The following is a 25,001-nucleotide window of genomic DNA, read 5'->3' on the forward strand; positions in this document are numbered from 1 at the left end:
ATCAATCCATCAAAAGATAGTAGTAAAAACTGGTGATTATTTTGATGGTAGAAATAAAACAGAATATTTTATACAATTAGATAATAGATTATAGAAACAGTGCCCTACAAATATGGATTTGTTTTCTTAGACTAAACATTTACTAAATTTATTAATTAAAAATAATAAAATTAGTGTGATTATTAGTGGGACAAAAGTTGTTGAATAATGCCATCTAAAAATACATTCAGTTGAAATAAAATTACCTCAGATTTATGATTTTGCTTTTGACTGTCCCCAGTTTATCAAAAAATGAAAACTTTCTTTGCTGTGAACCACTGGAAATTATGCTTTAATCACTGCTGGAAGATGTGTTTTCATTACAAGTAGTAGGTAATAAAATGGAAAGCTAATTTAGTTGAAAATTATTTTCACAGTAACTCCATTTTATGCAGAGAGAAAGAACAATTTATCTTTTAAAAAAGGGAAATTAATATTAATAAATTATATATTATTCTTAATTGCAACATGTCAAAGAAATAAAAAAATATGTTTCATTTTTTGTAATAAAAGAGCCTTTTGATTAGAAACACCAGCCATGGATTGTTCTAAAACAATAATGGCTAACACAAAATGGGAGCATTGTGAACGAGGGGAGGTATGTGCTAGGATCACAGCTTTTCAGATTTTTCCTTTGCCTTCCAACAAATACCCAACGACAGGATTTCTCCTACTTGCCTAGGGTTTGACCCAGATCCATCCTTCCCAGTTCTTTTCTGCTCCCTGTGTCAGGAAGGCCGACTCAACATGAGATGTGGATCTCAAGCTCCCTTGTTGAGAAGGGTTATGGTAAGTTTTCACTTTAGCCAGAAATCAGAAGGCAGCAGAAAGGGAGAAGAAAGGGATACAAAGTCTCAGGTGTACATACATGTCTGGAGCATAAATGGCGCCAGCTGCTTGTGGAAAGGAGTGACGCGGTTCCACTTTCCGCCGGGTGACAGCATCCCTTGGGTTTCTCCTACACTGTCTCACCCTTTTGTCTCTTCCATTTACATTAGTAGTGACTTCCTGCTATTGACAATCTCTTGAATTTCTTCACTGTTCCCCCTATAAACCTGCATAATTAATTTTATGCATTAAATACTTTCTAATTACTCTTTTCTTAGACCCCAACCAAATCAGATCGTCAGTTCTCTCCTAAATTTCTTTCCCTTCCCCAAAAGTACATAAGAAAGGAAAAGCAAGAGATAATGTCATTGGAACGGAAAGAAACCATCTCAGTGTGAGAGAGGAATAGAATTATGATGAGACGGCATTTACATATTTGAACACTGTATAGCGTTTGACATAGGAATAGTCTTGTCCTGCCCCAAGGAGGCTATAGGTGGTGAGAGGACTCCTTTTCATATACAGTGACAACGGCTCCCAAGCTTCCTCCCTCAGACTGGGGGCCTTGGAGAGTTTTATCAGGGCAGGGACCATGTCTTTTTTGGTAACTCTTGCCAATGAAAGGGGCCTTTGATGCTATTACAGTGGAGGGAGATTTAACTTCTCTTCATCCTTGGGATAACGTTAAAGATAATGATCCATCCTGAACAACGTTACAGGGGCCAAATGAGGGCAACATATGCCCAAAGCCAAGATGGGATTAGCACTGTGATTTTACTGAAAGAATGCTGGAGGCTGGGTCACAAAAGGAGATCACCACTGACTTTGAATGAGAACAAATTATTACATTTCCACACGTAAGATCTGTCTCTGAGACAAGAGAGAGAAAAGCAGGCAATTCAGGCTGCTTTTTATTATAACTGAAGTTGATGACGGTGTTTCTGAAAATATGATGGTAATTCTGAAAATATGGAAACACTGTATAAAGTGCTAGGTATGAACAAGATGGGAAGAGGACACTCTAAGAACAACAGCAGGTAAAAGCCAGTTCAGCAGTTTTATTTTTTCTCTGTCTGTGGCTTTTCTAGTAAATAAGAAAAGCTGAGCTAAGCAAGACATTTGTATAGTGAAATTTTCCATCCCTTAGACAGAGAATCCATACCTTATGCTTGAAATTTGTGGGATTTTTAAGTTTTTAAATGCCATGAATGCAAAATGAGAGTGAAGAGGATGAAATTTTGAGGACCAATAGGAAGAAATAAGATTTAGGCATCATCAGGCATCATTTAGGGACCGTATTTTTATTATATGAGAAAACTTTAACAATTCACACACAAAATTATTTGGATTGAGAAAATAGGTGAATAATGAACATTTTGTACCCCCAATGATGTATTTGTAAAAAAAGGCTGCGTGCATGCTAAGTCGCTTCAGTCGTGTCTGACTCTTTGTGAGGGCTCCTCTATCTATGAGATTCTTCAGGCAAGAATACTGGAGTGGGTTGCTGTTTCCTTCTCCAGGGAATCTTCCTGACCCAGAGATGGAACCCATGTCTCTTGTGTCTCCTGCATTGGCAGGCAGGTTCTTTACCATTAACATCACCTGGGAAGCCCAAAATAAAGCTAAGAAATGATAGCATATGAAACAGGGATAATAACATGGATATAATAAATAGCACAGATATACAAATAGTAGAACAAGATATAATTGGATGAGACTTTTAATAAAACATCTTTTGTAATATTTTAGATGTACTTGGTGGTGATGATTTCAAATACTGAATCACCTGTGAGTGATTCATCTTTTAATAAAACATCTTCTGTAATATTTTAGATGTACTTTGTGGTAATGATTTCAAATACTAATCACCTGTGAGTGATTCATCTGGGTATGAAGTTCTCAGATATTCATTAGATATACTTTCAAAAGCATTGCTTTGCCATATTCCTTCATTTGTCTTATTCTTAAAATAGCATATTCTTTTCTTGTAATATCATAATATCTTGTTGGAGACCTCTGAGGTACTTTATCATGCTACCCCACATGCTACCTATGATACCATAGAGTTCAAATAAATAAATAAATATAAGGTATTGCCATGATTGGTTTAAAACACTCTAAAAACTTTAGGTCATGGATATGTAACTTCAAAACATGAATATTATATAAATTCCAAATTCCCAGCTATAATTTCACAGTTGCTTAAAAATTTAAGGTACATTTTTATTCCACTCAATGAACTACCCAGGTAGACATGTGAGCTATGATTTGTTGGTTGGACGATTTCAATTATAGTAAAGGTAATTGTATTTCTTTCTGAAATAAACTTTCAGTCTCTGGGTAATTACATTTTGAATGAAAAGAAAATATCAAAACCTTGGGTTACCCTGGAGATCTAGTTTTCTTGGTACTTAGTCATTCTGGCCACATGATGGCACCAAAGGGTAGGAGATTGCTTTTTTGAATTCCCATTTACTTACCGAATTGCAATTAAAAAAATGAATACTGACAAACAACAACCGAATATGCTAACCCTTGCCTATGAGTAGGGTTCGGGAGTTGGTGCCAGTTTTGGGTATGCCCCCTTTGGTATAGATGTTTACAGCCACCCTCCTACTTTTCTCTGTGTAAGACATTTTCTCTTTTTCTTAAATTATTTTGCCCCCTTTCCCTTCTTCCAGTTCATGTCAGTTACAGCCAGGAAAAGGTGCTGATGAAAAAACAAATTTTCTAGATCTTACTATAACAATAAATGAGTGTCTGTTAACTTTGGACGATACAGGCTTAGCAAAGGTCAACAAGAAGACTACTGCGAAGGAAATATATATCATAAAATAGAACAAAAATACCCTTTGAGGTGATTTCTCACTCATTTTTCCAATTTCTTAGAGAATCGAAATTTAGAATCTAATTTGACACCATAATAAATCTTACTTAAGATTAATGGCAGCAATCTCAGCTGTTGTCTTATATTTCTCATTGGTAGATGAGACATAGTTAATGCGTGTGTTCAAGTGAATGCCCTGCTGTGTGTGCACCTCCATATATCAAACCTGTGCTCCAGGTTCTGTTACACACCAAGAGGGAATAAAATAAATGCAAGATGTGTTCCTTTTCCCTTCAAAGATACTTGTTATCCAGCTCCAGTGAAAATATCAGTATATCTAAAAAAAACTAATATTAACGGTAGGCAACAATATGAAGGTCTTGAATATTAGGATATAAGAATAGTACAAACTGGCTTTTGGTTAAGCAAAAATTTAAAATGCCATATAAAGAATTTCCCCCCCAAAATGTAAAACAAAAGCACATTTTAAGATGAGCAAATTACGTTTTGTTACACAACCTTTATAACCTGCAATTGGCTCTGTTGCAGTGTGGAATATAAAGACTTTTACATGGTAACTCTATTTCCTCAGTTTTCATAATCTCTTGGGTTAGTACAAAGCATCACAACAATAGATTATAACACAGCACCCAATCTTCTTTCTAGTTTCTGTGGGATTGGGGGCCCTCTCACAGTGTTTTTTGCCACCTCCTATCTATAGCATCTCTCTTGTCTGCTTACAACCAACATTAGTAAAAAGTGAGCTACTTTTCTGGCCCCAAAGTCGTCTGGGACAGCTTGCTCAGACAGTACCCTCTGTTTCCATGTACTAAGTATTGAATTTCTTTGTTTTACTCATACAGTCCTTGCAGTAAATACAACATTCATTACTGAAATTTGTGAAAAACAGAATAATTATTTGCTTCTGGTTTCTTATCAAACCTTGCATTTGTAAATTTTCAAATTCTCTCACTTCCTAAATTTCCCCAGATTCTTGAGTTTGTGCTGGGGGACAATCCGAGAAGCTTTAACTCGGATCAAGTCATTTTCTGGATCAAGTCTGGCTCTGAACTAGATTTTCCTTTTACATTCCTTCTCTGTTCAGTGCAGTGCCTGGGTAGCTAAGAGAGGAGCTTGGTTTCTCAATAGCCTGAACACCTTCATTTTGGAGGGTTTGTGAGTTAGGTCTTAGCCTCTAAATTACCATATCCATGAGGCTTATTGACATTCTCTTTAAAATCAATTTAAGTTGTGACCAACTCTTTGCGATCAGTTTGCCCAAGTATATGTATATCTGGTTGCCTGCTCTCTCTCTTTCTCTCTACACACACACACACAAGCACACAAAGAGAGAGATTTTCCTTGACTTAGGATGGGGTTATGTCCTAATAGACCGATTGTTAAGTTGAAAATATTGTAAGTTGAAAATGCATTTAATACGTCTGACCTATTGAACAACATAATTATCAGGGTTTCCCTGATAGCTCAGTTGGTCAAGAATCTGCCTAAAATGCAGGAGACCCTAGTTTGATTCCTGGGTCAGGAAGATCTCCTGGAGAAGGGATAGGCTACCCACTCCAGTGTTCTTGGGCTTCCCTTGTGGCTCAGCTGGTAAAGAATCCACCAGCAATGCAGGAGACCTGGGATCGATCCCTGGGTTGGGGATGATCCCCTAGAGAAGGGAAAGACTACCCACTCCAGTATTCTGATCTGGAGAATTCCACAGACTGTACAGTCCATGGGGTTGCAAAGAGTTGGGCACAAATGAGTGACTTTCACTTTCACTTTCTTTCAACCTACCTCATATCACAATTAATAGCTTAGCCAAACCTACCTTAAATGTGCTCAGAACACTTACACTAGCCTATGGTTGAGCAAAATCATGTAACATAACACCTATTTTATAATAAAGTGTTGAATATCTCATATAATTTATTGAATGGTGTACTGAAAGTGAAAAATAGTACAGTTGTATGGGTATAGAATGTTTTTAAATGTATTACTTGTTTACCCTTGTGAGCTCCTGGCTCGATGGGAACTGAGGTTCCCTCTGCTGCAGCATTAGAAGAGAGTGTCATATGGCATACCAGCTGAGAAAATATCATAATTTGAATTATGGTTTCTAATGAATGTATGTTGCTTTTGTACCATAGTAGTTGAAAAATTGTCGGTTGAATCATCCTAAGCCTGGGACTGTCTGTGTGTATGTGTGTATATATATATATACATAGGCTCCCCTGGTGGTTCAGTGGTAAAGAATCCACCTGCCAATACAGGAGATGAGGTTTTGATCCCTGGGTAGGGAAGATCCCCTGGAGGAGGAAATGGCAACACATTCCAGTACTCTTGCCTGAAGAATCCCATGCACAGAGAAGCCTGGTGGGTTACAGTCTAGAGGGTCGCAAAGAGTCAGACATGACTAAAGCAAGCTACTTAGCATGCATATATATATGTATATATATACTTAAAATTCTAAAAACGGGATATATAATGTAATAAATTCTATTATATTTTACTCTAAGAATATACATGTATCATATATCTGTGTGCATACATATATATGTATTTATGTATAAATTATATATAATATATGGGCTTCCCTGGTAGCTCAGCTGATAATGAATCTGTCTGCAATGCAGGAGACCCTGGTTCGATTCCTGGGTCAAGAAGATCCACTGGAGAAGGGAATGGCTACCCATTCCAGTATTCTGGCCTGGAGAATTCCTGGACTGTATAATATATATATATATGTACTTTATATATACTCTTAAGTGTATATATATTTAAGTACATATATATACTTAAAATTCTAAGAACAGAATATATAATGTCATAAATTCTATTATATATTACTGCAAGAATATACATATATTATATATCTATATGCATACATGTATATATTTACATATGAATTATATTTAATATATGTGTATTATTGAAGTGTTCATCTAGATTAGACCCTCACTCTAGGTTTTTTGTTTCACTGGAAATAATTTATAGTTTGAGATGATTAGTAGGCAATAAAACACAAAACAGTATTCCTAATTTAACAATCAATTCCCTTTTCATAAGTCACTGTTATTTTTGACAAGAAATGTAAAAAAACAAAATGAGTGTGAAGACTTCTTTGCTGTGAGCTGCCCTTTTGATACAGGTGTGAAGGTATGGTCTTGCCATCTGTCTGTTTCATGTGGTGTGCTGTGCTCAGTTGCTCAGTCATGTCAGAGTCTTTGCTACCCCATGGACTGTAGCCCACCAGGCTCCTCTGTTCATGGGGATTCTCTAGGCAAAAATTCTGAAGTGGATTGCCATGCCATCCTTCAGGTGATCTTCCCAACCCGAGGATGGAACTCAGGTTTCCTGCATTGCAGGAGGATTCTTTTACTGTTTAAGCCACCAAGGAAGCCCATGACTACTGGTGTGGGTAGCCTATCTCTTCTCCATGGGATCTTCTGGACCCAGAAATCGACTCGGGGTCTCCTGCACTGCAGGCAGATTCTTTACCAGCTCAGCTACCAGGGAAGTCTATTTATTTCATAACATGCTTTCACAAATATCTTTGGAATTCAAAGCCCTTTCTAGAGATGTTGGAGATACAATCCAGAAGCACAGAACAACAGTGGTACAAGCATGATTGTGTTTGACTGAATTGCATAGAAAGCAGTACGCTCAGTGTTGGATGTTTAAAGGGCACCTTAAAAACAGTAGAGTATTCATTAGTCACCTAGAGAAGGACATGGCAACCCTCTCCAGTATTCTTGCCTGGAAAATCCCATGGACTGAGGAGACTGGCCGGGTATAGTCCATAGTGTCACGGAGTCGAACATGACTGAAGCAATTTAGCACGCATGCACACATTTATTAGTCCAGAATAAAGGTGGAATTTTTCTAAGGATACACCCAGCACAGAGATAGGGACTTTAAAAGACCTTTTTTCGCTTGTCTGCTTTAAATTATTTCCATCATCTTTAGCATGATGCCAATTCAGGAAATAGTTACACTTATAAAAAGGTAATGTAGGTTGGATAATATTCCTATAATTTTATTTTAATCACTTCAACTTGATCAGCTTCTGGAAATGGAAAATTTTGCCTGGATTACAGTAAATTACATTACTATAGAAACTAATGATATTTATGTTTTTTAAAATTCACTGGAATTGAATTTTTATATGAACAAAATCATACATGGATTTTGAAATTTGAAATGAGAATAATACTATTAATTGAATTGGTGTCTGTCTCATCAACTGAGGAAACGAAGGGACAGAAAGGTTAATTCTTACAGGTAGTTGATGGTGATGCTAGACTAGAATCTAAGACTTAGCTGGTTGCCCAGTGTTTTTTGTTTGTGTACACATATTTTTTTCTTCAGAAAAGTAAAACTGATGTCTTTTATCTACTGAATAAAAAGAAGAGGATCTTAATTTCAGAAATAAAATCTAATTTTGTATTATCCTAAGTATATGTATTTTTCCACCTTGAAAATTTTCATCAAAGGTGGAAAATGCAAAGATATATTATGCTTCTTATCAGTCTTCATCTATCATCGAAGTGGGAAAATAGCATAAATTCAATAAATTTGTAATTGTTAAAAGTTATTGATGTATTTTAATAAGCTCCTGAATAAGTATTATTTCAGTTTTACAACAGGATATTCGTATGAGAAAAACAAGTTTTTATGTACATATATATGGGCTTCCCTGATGGCTTGGTTGGTAAAGGATCTGCCTGCAATGCAGGAGACCCAGTTTCAATCCCTGGGTCAGGAAGAACCCTTGGAGAAGGAAATGGAAACCCACTCCAATGTTCTTGCCTGGAAAGTCCCAAGGACAGAGGAGCCTGGCAGGCTATATAGTCTGTGGGGGTCACAAGAGTTGGACACCACTTAGTGACTAAACCACCATATACATATATATATATATATACACACACACATATATACATAAACACATATATACACATCTAATCATACATACATATGTGTATATGTATAGTTATCATGATGTAGTCTATAATTTAACAAATTATATTTCAGATCCATGAAGAACAATAAAGACACATAGGCTTATCTTGCTTTTAAAAATACAAATTTATGTTCTGTACAAAAGGATAAAAAAGTCTCTACAATGGCTTCAACAATTCTGAAAACATTACATCTCTACTAGTCAGTAAATAATAGGTACTAAATGAGTGGTATGGAAAATAAGTCGCGTGGAAGTTTAGAAGAAGGAAAGATTGCTTCCAGATGAAATGGTCAGGGAATGCTTTACAAGAGAAGCAGGATTTGAGCTGTACTTTGAAAAATGGGCAGGATTTGGACAAACAGAGCAAGAAGGGTTGGGTCAAAAAGTGTTGTAACAGAAGTAAAGTGTAAAGGCAGAGCTTAATTTTCATTTTTCTCTGCCTCAGGGTTTATGAGAGGAGATAAATATATTTAAGCATGAAACCAACAGGGAAATCTCCTTGCTCTCTTTCCCTGACTTTTGAACTCTTTCCCAGTATCACTATATTTTTCAAAACTAAGCTCCTTGGAAAACTCTCCTTTCTTACATTCCCTTGGATAATGATTATGTTCATATCTGCTGTTTTAAAAATAATGTATTCCTATTGTTAGGGCTTCTCAGGTGATTCAGTGGTAAAGAATCTGCTTGCTAATGCAGGAAAGGCAGGTTCGATCTCTGAGTTGGGTAGATCCCTGGAGGAGCAAATGGCAACCCATTCCAGTACTCTTGCCTGGAAAATTCCATGGACAGAGGAGCCTGGTGGGCTAAATCCATGGGGTCTCAAAGGATTGGACTGATCAACTGACCATGCACACATGCCCATAGTTATGATACAATCTTACATTTACAATATTGAAACGAAAGTGTGTGTGTGTGTGTTCTTTATAACCTGCGTTTCTGTAGTTAATAAAGAAATGAAGTTGTAGAGTAAATGGTATCCTCCTTACTCAAACAAAATAGCAATTAAAGTACAGCTGGGCATCGGAAACTGCCGAGCATACTATGTTAAATAAACTTCATGGATATCTGGCTACAGCGGGTGGCTATGGAGATATTTCCCTTGGAAAAGAAAACTCTACTCTCGATCTTCAAATGTTTCTGTTACCTACATCATCTTCCCTGGCAAGGGACACTCTCTTGAATGTATTGACTAATGAAAGGTAGGTGACAACTTAATCAGCAGTAAGGTGTATTATCACAGAACTTTAACCTGAGGAAAATGAAATTAGGAATGGATGGCTGCTGAAAAACAAATTCTTAAAGGTATATCCAAGCTGAAAAGAAGTGATTTGGGGATTGTCTGCTGTTCAGGATTATCTGCGCCAGTGAGCTTCCCTATTACTTTTTGTAACAGAGTGTTGACTTAGTTTGTCTGCTAGAACTACTGCGGCTGCAAGGATATGTAGTAATTACAGTAGATTGGAGTTATCTGTCAATGTACATCCCTGAAAAGGTTATGTATACAAATCAAAGTATTTTCTATTATATCTGGTTGAAGTTGCTTTGAAACCCACTCAAGGTGAATTTGGGGTTAATATATGAAAAGAATACTTTAGCAAAAACCAGATTGGTGAAAATTAGCTGGGTTTCATTTTCTGTAAATAATGTAGCCTCATCTGTTAATACACACCAGTTCAATCTACAATATTTATTACACCCCTTTTGTGGGCAAAATCCTGTGATTGCATCACCTGAGGAGTTATTTAGATGTGATTAAAGCCTAGAGTTTCAGCTGGACAAACCCACAGCGTTTGTGGCTCCACTTTGCACCTTAAAACTTGCATTTGCACCTGCAAAAGACTGAAATGAATCGCAAGTCAGCACATGTGTGTTCCATTATTCACTTTTTATGAGCAGATGTGGGTGATGTGGGCAAAGAGCTAGATGCATCTTTAATTGAGAAAACCTGTGGAAAAGTTATCCCTAAATCTCTTCTAGGGAATTGACTTAGAACATGACACACCATGATTTGGAAACTACGAGTCAGACCCAAATGTTGACCAGACAACCTAAGCTTGAACATAGGCTGTCAGAAATGAATATTAAGGACATTAATCCTCAGATTTTCTTCCTTTCAAAATTTCTCTTTGAATAATGCTGTATCCATTACTTTTTTTCTGTTGTTCATTTTAAAATAATGTAAACCTTCAAGATTAAAGACATAAGACCCAGTGGCATTCATTTGTAGAAAAGTAAAGTGGATCCCAAACTTATTTTTCCATGCTTCATTTTCACAGATAGACTTAGAGTTGTGTAATTTAAAGTTATTTTGCTTCCTTTACACTTAATTAACATATCTGAATATTTATTCTATAGAAGATACTCTTTTAGTTGCTAACAATGAGCAGTGGAAGTAAAAGTGAATGAGACACAGACCCTGACATAAAGAAATGTTTTAAAAAGCACAGTTTATAAAGCTTGACTATTCTAGAAATTATAATAATAATGTAGTTCCTGGTCAGATCAATTTATACATGCAATTGAAAGTTAGATTGATTGCTCCCCCAAACTACTATACCTAAATAAGCCACTGAAAGTGTTAGGTATTAGAGGAATAAGCCCTTAAGGAATTCATAAAACAACAAAAGAGAACAGAGTAGTTAGTATTAGGATGAAGTGTGTGAGAGAGTGGTGGAAACTAACAGGAAAAGAACTTGAACTCCACACTGGGGAAGCTGGTATTAGTTTTGAGAAGGCTTGGAACAGAGGTGCAGGTAGAGAAAGAAGCATGTGAAAAGTACAAAGATGAGGAAATATGGTGACTAAGAGTAACAGGAAGGAGATTTGTCACATACAAGCATAGAGAGGGAATTAACAGGGAAGTTGGAATTGGAGAGATAATAATTACAGCTAGCATTGTTTTCTATTGGAGAATGGAATGGCAACCTACTCCAGTATTCTTGCCTGGAAAATTCCATAGACAGAAGAGCCCATGGGCTGCAGTCTGTGGAGCTGCAAAGAGTTGGACACCAGTGAGCACACGTGCGTTATTTTCTATTACTATGTGCCAGACAGTATTCTAAGAACATTAGAGGATTTATCTTATTTAGTCTTCTCTGTAATCAAATGAAGAGATACCCCCATTTTAGAAATGAGAATTTGGAGGCTTAAAGAGATTGTGTGCTTGCTTGAGACCCCCAGCTGTTAGATGACAGAATTTGAACTGAAGCTCTAGGCTCCGTGTTCTTAATCATTGTACTGTGTGCCTTCAAAGGAACAAATTAAGACATATTGAGGGGTTTCTATTTTATCTACAGAGCATTTGGCAACCACTGAGGAGTTTTAGGTCTTGAATTTTAGGAAAGTAAAACCAATAATAAAGAGTAGGTAAAAGATTGAAGGGGAATGATTCTGCAATTAGCAGGCTATTTTAAGATTCTGGAGAAAGATCGGGACACAGTTGGAAAATTTTGAATGATCTTAAGGAGGCAAGAGGCAGCATCAACAGAACTCATTGAGGGAAAAGTTGAGGAGTAAGTTGGAGTGTCTGAGTCCTTGGCTTCCAGTTTAAACGTTTTGATGGGTGATAGCCCTACTGATTGCAATAATGGTAGCTCAAATCTTACGCACTCTTGGAGGCCTTTTCTGTATCTACTTCCTCCACTCACATCTTCCACCACAGAGTTGAGAAATAGATGCCTGTTCTCTGGGTTTTTATAACACCCCATGGACAGCATTATCCATGTTAGTCATCATACTTCAAGGCCTTTCCCACTTGACTCAGGGTCACTGAGGTGATCTTTTATATTCTGTATCTGCAGAAGCCATCAAAGACTTGTTTAAATACTTATTGAATGAGTACACTGACATATAGAAGTGGTAGGGAAGAGTAAAAGCTCAGAAGATACTCGAGATTAAAGTCTACGCTATATCTGCTACTTCTGGAATTAAGGAAAGGAATTGGAAATAGAAGAGGCATTTTTTTTCTTTATTCTTTCTCATAAAGCATGGGGTTTAGGAAGAGAAAGGAGGACATGGGAAAAGATGACTGGCTGTATATATTTTATTGAAACATAAATTTTCCCCCCATGGATCATGGCTTACAATATTGCAAGATGTTTTCCTTCTCCCCTCCCCACTGAGAATGAACTGCATCTTACATATTTATCAAGAGATTTTTATCCAGACCTTTTCAAAATGGAAATTCAATGCCCGAATGGGGGAAATCTGTAAAAAGTATTTTTATAGAAAACATTGGGAATTACCTGATAAGAGGATAAAAAATGGAGGCAGTAGTAAGGATGGGATACTTTTGAAAGGGGCCTTGAATAGTGGGGCTGGACACAGTTGGGAACAAAGCGTGATTGTGAAGTCACGTAAGACTGTGCTGGGCACTGTGGTGGAACACAAGGAACACCTTACATGTGAGACTGATAATGCGACACTCAGGGCTGTCTCCTTCCTTACTGTTGTTCAGGCCGCTATGTCTTGTCTGACTCATAGACCGGAGTCCTCCAGGCTCCTCTGTCCATGGATTTCTCAGGTAAGAATGCTGCAGTGGGTGTCATTTCCTTCTCCAGGGGATCTTCCTAGCCCAAGGATCAAACCCACGTCTACTGCTCTCCTCCTTGGCATATGGATTCTTTACCACTGAGCCACCTGGGAAGCCCCTCCTTCTACTAGGCATCCTCTTTGAGCTTAAGATCTCAAAAATTATACCTACCTAGAATGGGGGCAAGTTTACTGACCAGATTTTATTTGGAGTGCTTGGTGTCTTATTTGAATTTTCATATCCAATCTTGTAAATCCTTGTTACCTATTTGTATTACCAGAATTTATGTCCTTCTACACCCTATTCACCTGATTCTACATTTATCTGTAAATTCTTTTATAGATGGAGAGTAATTTTTTAGTGGTTGTCTATTAGTTCTTTCTATAATATCTTCCTAATACTTTATGTGAAGTCTCACAAATAAAAGGCACTTGAAAAGTGTTAAATATGTAATAGAAAAAATGTGATGCAATAATTTTATCATCACTTTGTAAGGAGGATGGATCAAGATAACAAATGGGAGGCTCTTTTATTTGCTGTTCTTTTGTCAACTTAGAAGACAGTATAAATGATGATGGGATGCTAGAGATTGGCGGAGATAAATTACCCACATTTAAAAAAAAAGAAGGGGCCAAGGTGGAAGTGAAGCATGTTGGGAGGTGAGAGAAGATAAGACTCAAAGAGAGATTTTAAAAGAGAGAGGGGTTGAATGCTGTGGACCTAACTTGAAAACAGGTACTTGAAAGTTAAGATTTATGCCCTGACTGAAAACATTTCAACTAATTCCTTCAACAATTTTTAATAAAATACCTATTTCTGAGAAGAATATAATAGATATTTGTTAAGATGGTGGTGAATTAAAAAAAATGAAAATGCCAAGATGGTGGTGAATGATAAGAACTAAGTCTTGGTCACAAAGGCAAGAACAGAAACTTCCCATAGGGTGTAGCTATGTTAGTTAGAAAGGCAGGGGGGGAGGTAGATAGATAGAACCAGATCTGTAGGGAAGAAAGCCAAGTAACCCTGTACAATCCTTCTCTGTTTTTAAACAAAGAGTCCACTGTGGATGAAAATCAAAGGGAAGAAAATGGGTGTTTTGTCACGGTGGTGAAACAGCAGTATAGCCAGACAAGAAGAGGAGTATGGGCAGATGCCAATCTCAAACAATCACCTAAGCAGGCCAGAGCAGGGTCAAGGCTCAGCAGTGTGTGGAGACAGCCACAGAGCTCTGGTCCTGCCTTTTAAATTCAATGCAAATCAGTATGCTCAAAATGTAAACTTTGAGATGTGTGAGCATGCTCAGTTGCTTCAGTCATGTTCAACTCTTTGCAACCCTGTGGACTGTAGCCCACCAGGCTCCTCTATGCATGGGATTCTCCAGGCAAGAATACTGGAGTGGGTTGCCAATCCCTTCTCCAGCGAATCTTCCTGACTCAGGGATCGAACCCGAGTCTCCTGCATTGCAGGCAGATTCTTTACCATCTGAAAGTGAAAGTGAAGTTGCTCAGTCGTGTCCGACTCTTTGCGACCCCATGGACTGTAGCCTACCAGGCTCCTCTGTCCATGGGATTTTCCAGGCAAGAGTACTGGAGTGGGTTGCCATTTCCTTCTCCAGGGGATCTTCCTGACCCAGGGATTGAACCCAGGTCTTCCGCCTTGCAGGCAGACGCTTTACCATCTGAGCCACCGGGGAAGTTCCATCTGAGCCACCAGGAAATCCTGAAAGATTAAATATGTTAACATGAAAATGCAAAACACAGGTACTTAGAACATAGCAAATACTCAAATAATGTTCATTTCTTTTCCTGAAACTTCAAATTTTCAGGTAGCTTCTGAAATTTCTATTCATGTTTACACACCGAGAAGGTAGAATGATGGAACCCACTGTCAAATTAACTTTTAAAACAAAAGAAAAGTGGTTTTTAATATGAGAGTCACGGGGGCCTTTTCAGAAGGGCTGTGTCACTTTAAAGTTTGCAATCATTAGTAAGTGGAAATGCAGGTCGTAATAAGACATGTGCTGTAAAACATGATTTGAAATCCTTTAATGAGAATGGCACCCCACTCCAGTACTCTTGCCTGGAAAATCCATGGATGGAGGAGCCTGGTAGTCTACGGTCCATGGGGTCGCGAAGAGTCGGACACGACTGAGTGACTTCACTTTGACTTTTTACTTTCATGCAATGGAAAAGGAAATGGCAACCCACTTCACTATTCTTGCCTGGAGAATCCCAGGGATGGGAAAGCCTGGTGGGCTGCCGTCTATGGGGTTGCACAGAGTTGGACAGGACTGAAGCGACTTAGCAGTAGCAACAGTAGCAATTCCTAGACAACATAAGACTGGATGTAAATGACTCTCCCCAAAATACTCACAAGTCATACATTCTGAACAACTATATGAATGGAAAAATGTATGGTGAGGGTCTAGACTCTAAATCAATGCTTAATAAATGCTCGCTAGCTAAATGAATGCATTGAAGATCTGTTCCATATTAATTGAGATTCTCTTCTCTCTGAGTACTTGAATCTCACTTCAGACAGCAGAGAAGAAGCTCTCAGAAATATATGATGGCAGTATTATTCCTCACAGGCAGGAGGATGCTCTGTGGCCACTACATAATTCTCCCTGTTGTTTGAATCTAAAACTTTTCCTGAATAATTTAGGCCCTGTTTAGTCACCATTAATGAGTGTATTAACTCCCTGTGATAGCAGATTAACTTTGGTTTAGGGTCATGAATACAAAGCAAGAGGTATTGGTACATGATGATATGGTCCTGGTATTTAATGATGATCGTCCTCCCGCTCCTCTCTGGCAGTATCTTTAAAATTACTACCTCTGCCACCCCTGACTTATCTTTTAGCTTCCAGGGTGGAAGAAGGTTGTTCCTGTTCCCTCCAACCTATTTCAATAACACTGTGTAACGCTCAGCTAGTTTAAGAAGTAACACAAAGTGCAGTTTTGTTCCCTTCATCACTGCTACCACCAAAGCGTTCCTTAGCTGAAACTCCTGACACGAGCGGTTTCTTCATTGGCCACAAGGAGGTAGGCACTGTCAGAGACTGGGGTGCAATCACAATCACGAACACATCTGTACCACTTTAATGGTCCTTTTATCTATCTCCCCTGGGACTAATAGGATTAGAAGCTGGATTGAACTCCATAGAGCTCATCCTATCTACACAGTTCCTTCCAGGAAACTGTTTTATTTCCATTTCCAGACAGCCGGGTTTGTATAAGATGATTGGACTTAAGTCATATCGTCTCTAAGCTTCCACCATAACAGATTTGATCCCACTTCTTGACCCTCTAAAAGGGAGGATGAGTTAAGAAGGCTGGGAGCCTCCAAAAAGGAATATCAGACTCCACAATTGCAACTGATCCAAATGCAAAAGAAAATGAGGAAGAGGAAGATAAGATAAGGTTAGAGATAAGGTTTGGCTGCATAGATAGTAATTTAATAAAACACAATTTTAAATAAGTTGGTAGAAAAGATGGACTGGATGATATTTAGATAAGGATGTATATTAGAGTGAAACAGAACAATATATGATGTAAGATTAATGCTGAGATCTGCAATAAGAAAATACATAGACAATAGAAAAGCATTTTTCTGTTTTTTTTGTTGTTGTTGTTCAAGACATGAAAAGGATTAAAGCGTGACTGTACAGTAAATCCACAGGTGTAATGTATAGGAAAATAAGAAAATACATAGACAATAGAAAAGCATTTTTCTGTTTTTTTTGTTGTTGTTGTTCAAGACATGAAAAGGATTAAAGCGTGACTGTACAGTAAATCCACAGGTGTAATGTATAGGAAAATTTTTTTGTTGTTGTTGTTCAAGACATGAAAAGGATTAAAGCGTGACTGTACAGTAAATCCACAGGTGTAATGTATAGGAAAATATTTTCCTATAGGAAAATATAGGTCGTGGTTAACGACCTCCATTTCTTTTTCATGCCAAAAGGAATAGGTTTTAAATGAGAAAGTTTAGGATAAGCAATGGTGTGAAATCATGGTTGAGTGAAAAAGACTGTAAGAGACAATTTAGCAGCTCTTCTAACTTGGAAAAATTGGAGGTCAGCTACTATAAGAACTTGTATGTGCACTTGAAATTTTATGTAATTTCTAAAGATTCAGGGAAACTAAAAACAACAAAATAATGCAAGAAGGCAAGAGACAGGCACCTCTTGTTTCCACTTATATTGAAGCAAAACTGGGGACTGAAATTAAATCAGTAAGTCTGCCTTCAGTACTGGGCAAAATTCTAGAATGGCTTATCATACACATGACTTGCAAGAATATTTAAGGTTAGAACAATACTAGCCTAAGTTCATTATATGCTATATTCTAGTTTAGCCTCAATATTTTGATAAATTAGATAGTTGGGATCCAAAAAATGTATAGACATAGTTTTTGGATGTTAGTGAGGAATCTGAATGAGTTTTTCATTACATCCTTTGGAAAAAAAATGGAGAAATAAGATCTGTGATAGAAAACAACATGCTTTCATAGATCTATACTCTTTCTGAAACATTTGCATAAAATGGGCCAGGTCATAAGTGTCTTGAAGACAATGAATATCTTTTATTAATAACAATACTCCAGCATGGAGCACATTGCAGATAAAAATAGACGTTAATATCTTAGCAAGTGAGGGAATGAGTATTGAATAGATTCATTCAATTTTAGTTGGTTGTCTGAGTACTTTTGAATTGGGACTGTGCTAAAACAAACATTGCAAGGTGGCTTTGGTTAAGGTTCCATGGATACCTCTGGACTGAAGCAATCCTTGCTGGCAGTGATAAGTGAGTCTACTTTTTTTTTTTTTTTAACAAATATGCTAATGGTTATTATCAGTTAGACTGAGACATTTGTGTCAACATTGTAAGTAACTATATCTGTAAGTCACAGGAAGTAGAAGCTCAAAGATGGATATTGTCTTTTAAATTTTTTTGAATATGCCTGTATCTTTTGCAGAACTACCTTACATCATAAAAAGCTGAAAGTACTGGGGGCATTGTCTCTAGGACTGTAGTTATTTTCTGTATGTGATATGGTGACTAACTTGAGGTTGTATATTTAATGAGCTCAAAATACTTTAACTTAATATATCTAGTTTCATTTTGCAATGAGCAAGGCAACTTTGACCTTACAATGAATGGATCAGAGTTGGCAAGAATTGTGCATGGGAGTTTTGTAATGCAGATTTCAGCTAATGGACCATGTAATTAAGATGACCAATTGCTAATGCAGTTGGAGAAATTCCAAGAATTCTGATATGAAGCCTACCAATTACAGTGCATTTCCCACTACTATTCAGGGGGATTAATAATTCTTTTCATTGGCTTTATTGAAATTCTTCAACAAATTTAAGAATATTTCAATTCATAATGGAAGAAATAGTACAATATCTACTTGTACAGTGAAGTACAGGAAATGAAAGAGGCATAGCTCATCTCTAAGTATCTATAATAGTTCTATCTGGTACTTCTTTATGTAATAGTACTTTCATTATTGTATTTTATCTCACTAATATTGAGTGTATATAAATGAATTCACAATATATTGATTTTTGGGGTCAAGGATTAATAAATAATCCAAATAGAGGTGAAAGGCAAGGAATAACGTACATAAATGAGTCAATTTTTTTTTAGATATACAGTGCCAGTAGGGAATAAAGAAGGCTTCTCATAATTAGAGCATTTTCTTCCTCCTCTTTATTTTCACTGCTAGATTTTTCCTCTGTGTTCAATAAATGTTTATGAAACAAGATTGTGTTATCAATAACACAGTCACAGTAAAATTTTATTTGGAAAGGCATAGTTCCATTATTGACCTGAGCATGAGTGATTTAAATCTCCACTGCTAAGCATTGCATATGATATTTAACTTTTGAGTCAATGCATGTTAACTGAAAGAATGCATAAATAAATTCTCTACTCTTCAGTTAGCTCTAATTGGAAGTTATTTGTTTTGGCAACATTGTATTACTCTAAAAAAATTGAAGCATGTATAGAAGAACATCAACATTCATAATATCTGGGTTAAACAGTCAAATCTTGGCTGTTTAATATCATTCTCTTTATTTTTCTATATGTTTAAACCATTCAGAAACTAAAAAATATGTAATATGTCTTATTTTTGTTTTTCTTTTCCTTCAATCCAAACAATTTTGTAACAGTATTAAATAAATATTTTTGTGTTCACACAGCACAAAGTGGTGAGAATATAGCTGTATGTAAAAATATATGTAGTTTTCTTTCAAGCTCTTTCTCTGAATAACATGTAGGCATGAACTAAGCTAAAATAAATATATTTTAAAATTCATGGCTGAATTCTCAAGAAACTAAAGGAAATCTTTAAGTATTTCCTCTTTCTCCATTAACACAGAAGGATTTAAAAGCTGAAATCAAAATCACAAGACAATATGAAATCTGAGGCATTTCTTGGGACATAGGAAGGGAAAATATGATGATACAGCGACCTGGAATTTTAGGGAATAGCTACATTGGAACAAGGATATTACGTCTGGCCTATGGAAGTAGAGAAAATCAGAAGAATTTTCATAATATTTGTTTCTCCAAAGGAATCTATCTTTAAAGAGCAGGATAAAAAAACATTGACCAGAAGTGTAGAAGGATGTGAAAATCTGTATGTTTTGACCACAGCTGCAGACGGGGGATAAAGTAACTCTGTAGAATGTGTGTCTTTGGCTTATCCCACACTAGTTTAGAGTTCTACTTTATTTTTTATTTTTTTAAAAGGAGAGTCCATTTCTTAAAATATTTATTTTACTTATGCATTTACTTTGGCTGTGTTGGGTCATAATTACAGCAAGCAGGATCTTCGATCTTTGCTGGGGAGTTAGAATGCTTAGCCGCAGCATGTGGGATCTAATTCCCTGACCAGGGATCAAACCCAAGCTCCCTGCACTGGGAGCACGGAGTCTTAGCCACTGGACTACCATGGAAGTCCTTCAAGTTCTACTTTATATTAAATACTACCTGTTTTATACTACTGGTCAGGAAAAACCAGAAGAAGCAGAGAGATTAAACTTAATAATTTAAGTCAAAACTTCAATTGATGGGTTAAATATAATGGCAGAAAGATAAGTCATAAGCTAAAAGAGAGATTATAGATTAATGATAGTAAATTATTATGTATAAATTAATAATGAAATAGATAAATGCAGCTTACAGAGATGCTAGGATATAGAAACCTTGAAAAATAACTTAAGTGGCATACAAAAAGAAAATAAGGATGAACACATGCGTAATTGGAATTCTCAAAGGAGATTAGAGAAAATGGGGAAGAAACAATGATAACATTTTTTGAGAATTCATGAAAGACACAAATTCTAATTCAAAAGCCATCACGTGAGCTAAACAGGTTAAATATGTAGAAATCTATTGTTAGTCACAACATAGTGAAAGCACAGAACAGCAAAGACAAGGACTCTCTAACAGTTGCCACAAATAAGTGTCATTTATAAAGGAGTAACAATTAAGTTGAAATTGAAAATTAAAAACCAATAGGAATTATATGTCATGGAGAAGTGTTTTTGTCAGGATTCTCTAGAGAAACTGAATCAATAAGATGTTTAAAGATGTATATAAAAGGATATATCATAGGAATTGACTCCCAGAGTAATGGAGGTTTAGAAGTCTCATGATCTGCTTGCTGTCTACAAGCTGGAACAAAGAAACCAGTGGTGCAATTTAGGTGCAGAAAGACCTGAGAATTGGGAGTTCTATGATAAAAGACCCCAACTTAGTCTGAAAATACAGGAATCAGAAGTACCTAGTTCTAAGGGTAGGAGACGATGGATGTCCAGATCAAGCAAAGAGCAAATCCACACTTCCTTCATCTTTTTGTTCTATTTAAGTACTGAAAGGATTAGACTAGGCTTCTCTGATAGTTCAGTTGGTAAAGGATCTGCCTGCAATGTAGAAGACCAGGGTTCAATTCCTGGATGGGGAAGATCCCCTGGAGAAGGAAATGGCAACCCACTCCAGTATTCTTGCCTGGGAAATCCCATGGACAAAGGAGCCTGGGGGTCTACAATCCATGGGGTCACAAGAATCAGACACAACTCAGAGACTAAACCACCACCGCCAGGATTGTATTATGCCTGCTCACATTCATGAGGGTGATTTTTACTCAATCTACTGATTCAAATGCTAATCTCTTCTGAAAAACCCTCACAGACACACTCAGAAATCATGTTTACCAGTTATCTAAGCATCACTTAGTCCAGTGAAGTTGACACATAAAACTGACCATCACAAGATCAACAAGGAATTATGTACCTCAGGTAAGAATGTTTCCAAAAGAAGATAAAAAATGTTTGCAAATAAATAGATTGCTAGGAGAGCTTTTGTTGTTGTTTAGTTGTTAAATTGTCTTTGCAACCCTATGGATTATGGCCCTCCAGGCTCCTATGCCCACGGGATTTCCCAGGCAAGAATACTGGAGTGGGTTGCCATTTCCTTCTCCAGGGGATCTTCTTAACCCAGGGATCAAACCCATGTCTCCTGCATTGCAGGTGGATTCTTTCCTGCTGAGCCACTTGGGAAACTCTGCTAGGACGGCTTCATTGTTTAGGACAGCTTCGTTGTTGTTCAGTTGCTCAGTCATGTCCAACTCTTTGCAACCCCATGAACTACAGCATTCCAGGCTTCCCTGTTGTTTACCGTCTCCCTGAGTTTTCTCAAACTCATGTCCATTGAGTCAGTGATGCCACACTCTCTGTGACAGACTGTGACAGATGTGCCATTCATCTCTGCAAATGGCACAGTTTCATTCCTTTTTTATGGCTGAGCAATATTTCATTGTATATATCAGGAAGATTCCCTGGAGAAGGAAATGGCAACCCACTCCAGTACTCTTGCCTGGAAAATCCCATGGACAGAGGAGCCTGGTAAACTACAGTCCATGGGATCGTAAGGAGTCGGACACAACTGAGCAACTTCACTTTCTTATATGTACTACATCTTTATCCATGCCTCTGTTGATGGACATTCAGTTTATTTCATGTTCTGGCTATTGTATATAATGCTACAAGGAATAAACATTGGGGGTATCTTTTGGAATTAAGGTTTTCTCCAGGTATATGCCCAGGAATGTGATTGCTGGATCATATGGTGATTCTGCTGCTAAGTCACTTTAGTCGTGTCCGACTCTGTGTGACCCCATAGACAGCAGCCCACCAGGCTCCCCCATCTTTGGGATTCTCCAGGCAAGAACACTGGAGGGGGTTGCCGTTTCCTTCTCCAATGATGAAAGTGAAAAGTGAAAGTGAAGCCGCTCAGTTGTGTCCAACTCGCAGCGACCCCATGGACTGCAACACCAGGCTCCTCCGTCCATGGGATTTTCCAGGCAAGAGTACTGGAGTGGGGTGCCACTGCCTTCTCCAATGGTGATTCTACTTTTGGTTTTATAAGGAACCTCCATAATGTTTTCTATAGTGGCTGAACCAACTTACATTCCTATCATCAGTGCAAGAGAGTTCCCTTTTCTCCACACCCTCTCCATCATTTGTTATTTGTAGAACTGTTGATCATGGACATTCTGACTGGCTTACATATATAAAAATGTTTATGCTCAAAGAATTTGGAAAAAAAGTAGACAATGTCTAACTTCTGTGTAGAAGCTTACACAAAGTAATGTAAAGTTTCAACATTAATGAATACTGTAAAGAAAGGTACACAGTGTTACTGCTTAATACAGGGATCTGTGACTTTCGGAGCCTAAAGCTACACAGAAGAAATTACCTAAGTATGGAAGCCTTGAAGAATTTCTCTTGTTCTAAAATCTACCCTTTTATTCACTGTTTTATTCTTCCTGCACTGCTTCTCAAACTTTCTTGATTTTTATAGCACTTTCTTCAAGGCCCAGGTAAATTCCATCACTTTATAATCTTAAAATAAAATAAAATAAATGCCCATTTCCACTTCCCAAATCCTAATTCCAAACTTCATTACAGCCTCTGTCCTTATCACCAGGGAACCTTTTCTACTACCTTTGGAGGAGTTTTGAAATATAAATATCTTCCAGCACTCAATTAAGTATATATTGATATTTGTATGTATTTATAATTGCATCTGGGCTTCCCTGGTAGCTAAGCTGGTTAAGAATCTGTTGCAATGCAGGAGACCCTGGTTTGATTCCTAGGTTGGGAAGACGCCTTGGAGAAGGGATAGGCTACTCACTCCAGTATTTATGTGCTTCCCTGGTGGCTCAGATGATAAAGAATCCACCTGCAATGCAGGAGACCTGGGTTTGATCCCTAGGTTGGGAAGAACCCTGGAGGAAGGCATGGCAACCCACTTGGTAATCTTGCCTGGATAATTCCCATGGATGGGGGAGCCTGGCAGGCTACAGTTGATGGGGTCTCAAAGAGTCAGACATGACTGAACGACTAAGCACACACACATATTTACATATAGCAATATCCTATACTTTAAAGGCAAGAAAATAATTAGGCTCTCTTTCTGAGACTTGGCTGTTGTGTAGATTCATTTTATTGATAGCCTTAGATAATGGCTTACCTATATCCGTGTTCTTTGTTTGCAAGGTGATTTGACAGTTTCTCCCATCTAGCAGAGGTCTATTTCTCCACTCTTTGAGTTTGGGCTCATCTTATGACTTGTTTCAACTCTGCCTCTGCCATAGAGTAAGCCCACAGCACGAGGACAGCCTACAAGAGATCAAGTGGCTACATGAAGGAAAGCTGAGATACCCAGCTGACAACCAAATAACTGCTGAAGCAGAGCCAACTAGTCAATGTGCAGCTGACTGCAGAAACATAAATGAGAGAACTACCTCTTTGAAGATTCCAAAGTAAGAAAAAGCTGAACTCTAGAGAAAGTGATGAGAATACAAATAACAAGCAGAGTGGAAAAAATTTAGCTGCTAATATAGGCAGGAGTTCAATTATGTATATCCTCATAGGCCATGCTTATTATTTCTTTCCAATGTTTTGAATAAAGGAGTGACATGATTAATTCTATTGTGGTGGCCAAAAATTTGCTTGGGTTTTTTCATAAGATGTTACAGAAAAATCTGAAGGAACTTTTTGGCTCAAACCAATACATTTAAACATACTGTTCTTACTACTGTATGGAAAATAGATTGCACGGGGCTTAGGCATGAATATGAGGAGACATTTGATAGACTACTTCAGTAGTCCACCCTACATAGAGTGATTGCTTGACTAGATGTTAGCAATGGAGATGGAAAGAAGTATACAGAGCCAAGAGATATGCCATAACAAAGTCTGTGGATTTAATGGAGGATTGGTTAGAGGGAATAAATAAGATGAGCTCGTAAATGATGACTCCAAATGTCTCTCTGGAACAACAGGTAGATTCACTGAGCTAGAGGGCTGTGGAGGAGAAACAACTGAGAGGTGGAAGTAAGGTTCTTGAATTTAGTTTGGAGCATGTCTAATTCAAGATGAGACATTTAAGGGGAACTATCAAGCAGGTAGCCTGAAACACAAAAGGGAAGTTTTGGTTGAAGATATAAATTTGATAGTAAGGCAAAGCAGTTTGGTGACTTCAAGGAAAGGGAATTGGAGGCAGGGACATGTTAATTCATTAATTCAATGTTAAGAAACAATCAAAGTTCAAGGTCCTAAGGATACAGCAATGGATGAAACAGATGTTCTTTTCCTCATGGGATATATATCTAATAAATGACATTCCATTTATTGTTTTTAGATATCAAGTCAAAGAGTAAAGAGGTGGTGAGGGAAGGGACCATGTGAAGGAGGAAGGCTTAAAGAGTAGGGTTCACAAGTGAAAT

The 25,001-nt window shown here is 37.4% G+C and overlaps 1 long non-coding RNA gene across 1 annotated transcript; it reads left to right on the forward strand.

Moving 5' to 3' along the window:
* The first annotated feature begins 9,745 nt into the window (after positions 1-9,745).
* Positions 9,746-24,199, forward strand: LOC123329387. Its single transcript, XR_006544769.1, has 2 exons — positions 9,746-9,859; positions 23,868-24,199. It is a non-coding gene; the product is annotated as an uncharacterized LOC123329387 (long non-coding RNA).
* The last annotated feature ends 802 nt before the right edge of the window (positions 24,200-25,001 follow it).

This window comes from Bubalus bubalis, chromosome 15, assembly GCF_019923935.1.
Source record: "Bubalus bubalis isolate 160015118507 breed Murrah chromosome 15, NDDB_SH_1, whole genome shotgun sequence".
Taxonomy (NCBI): domain Eukaryota; kingdom Metazoa; phylum Chordata; class Mammalia; order Artiodactyla; family Bovidae; genus Bubalus; species Bubalus bubalis.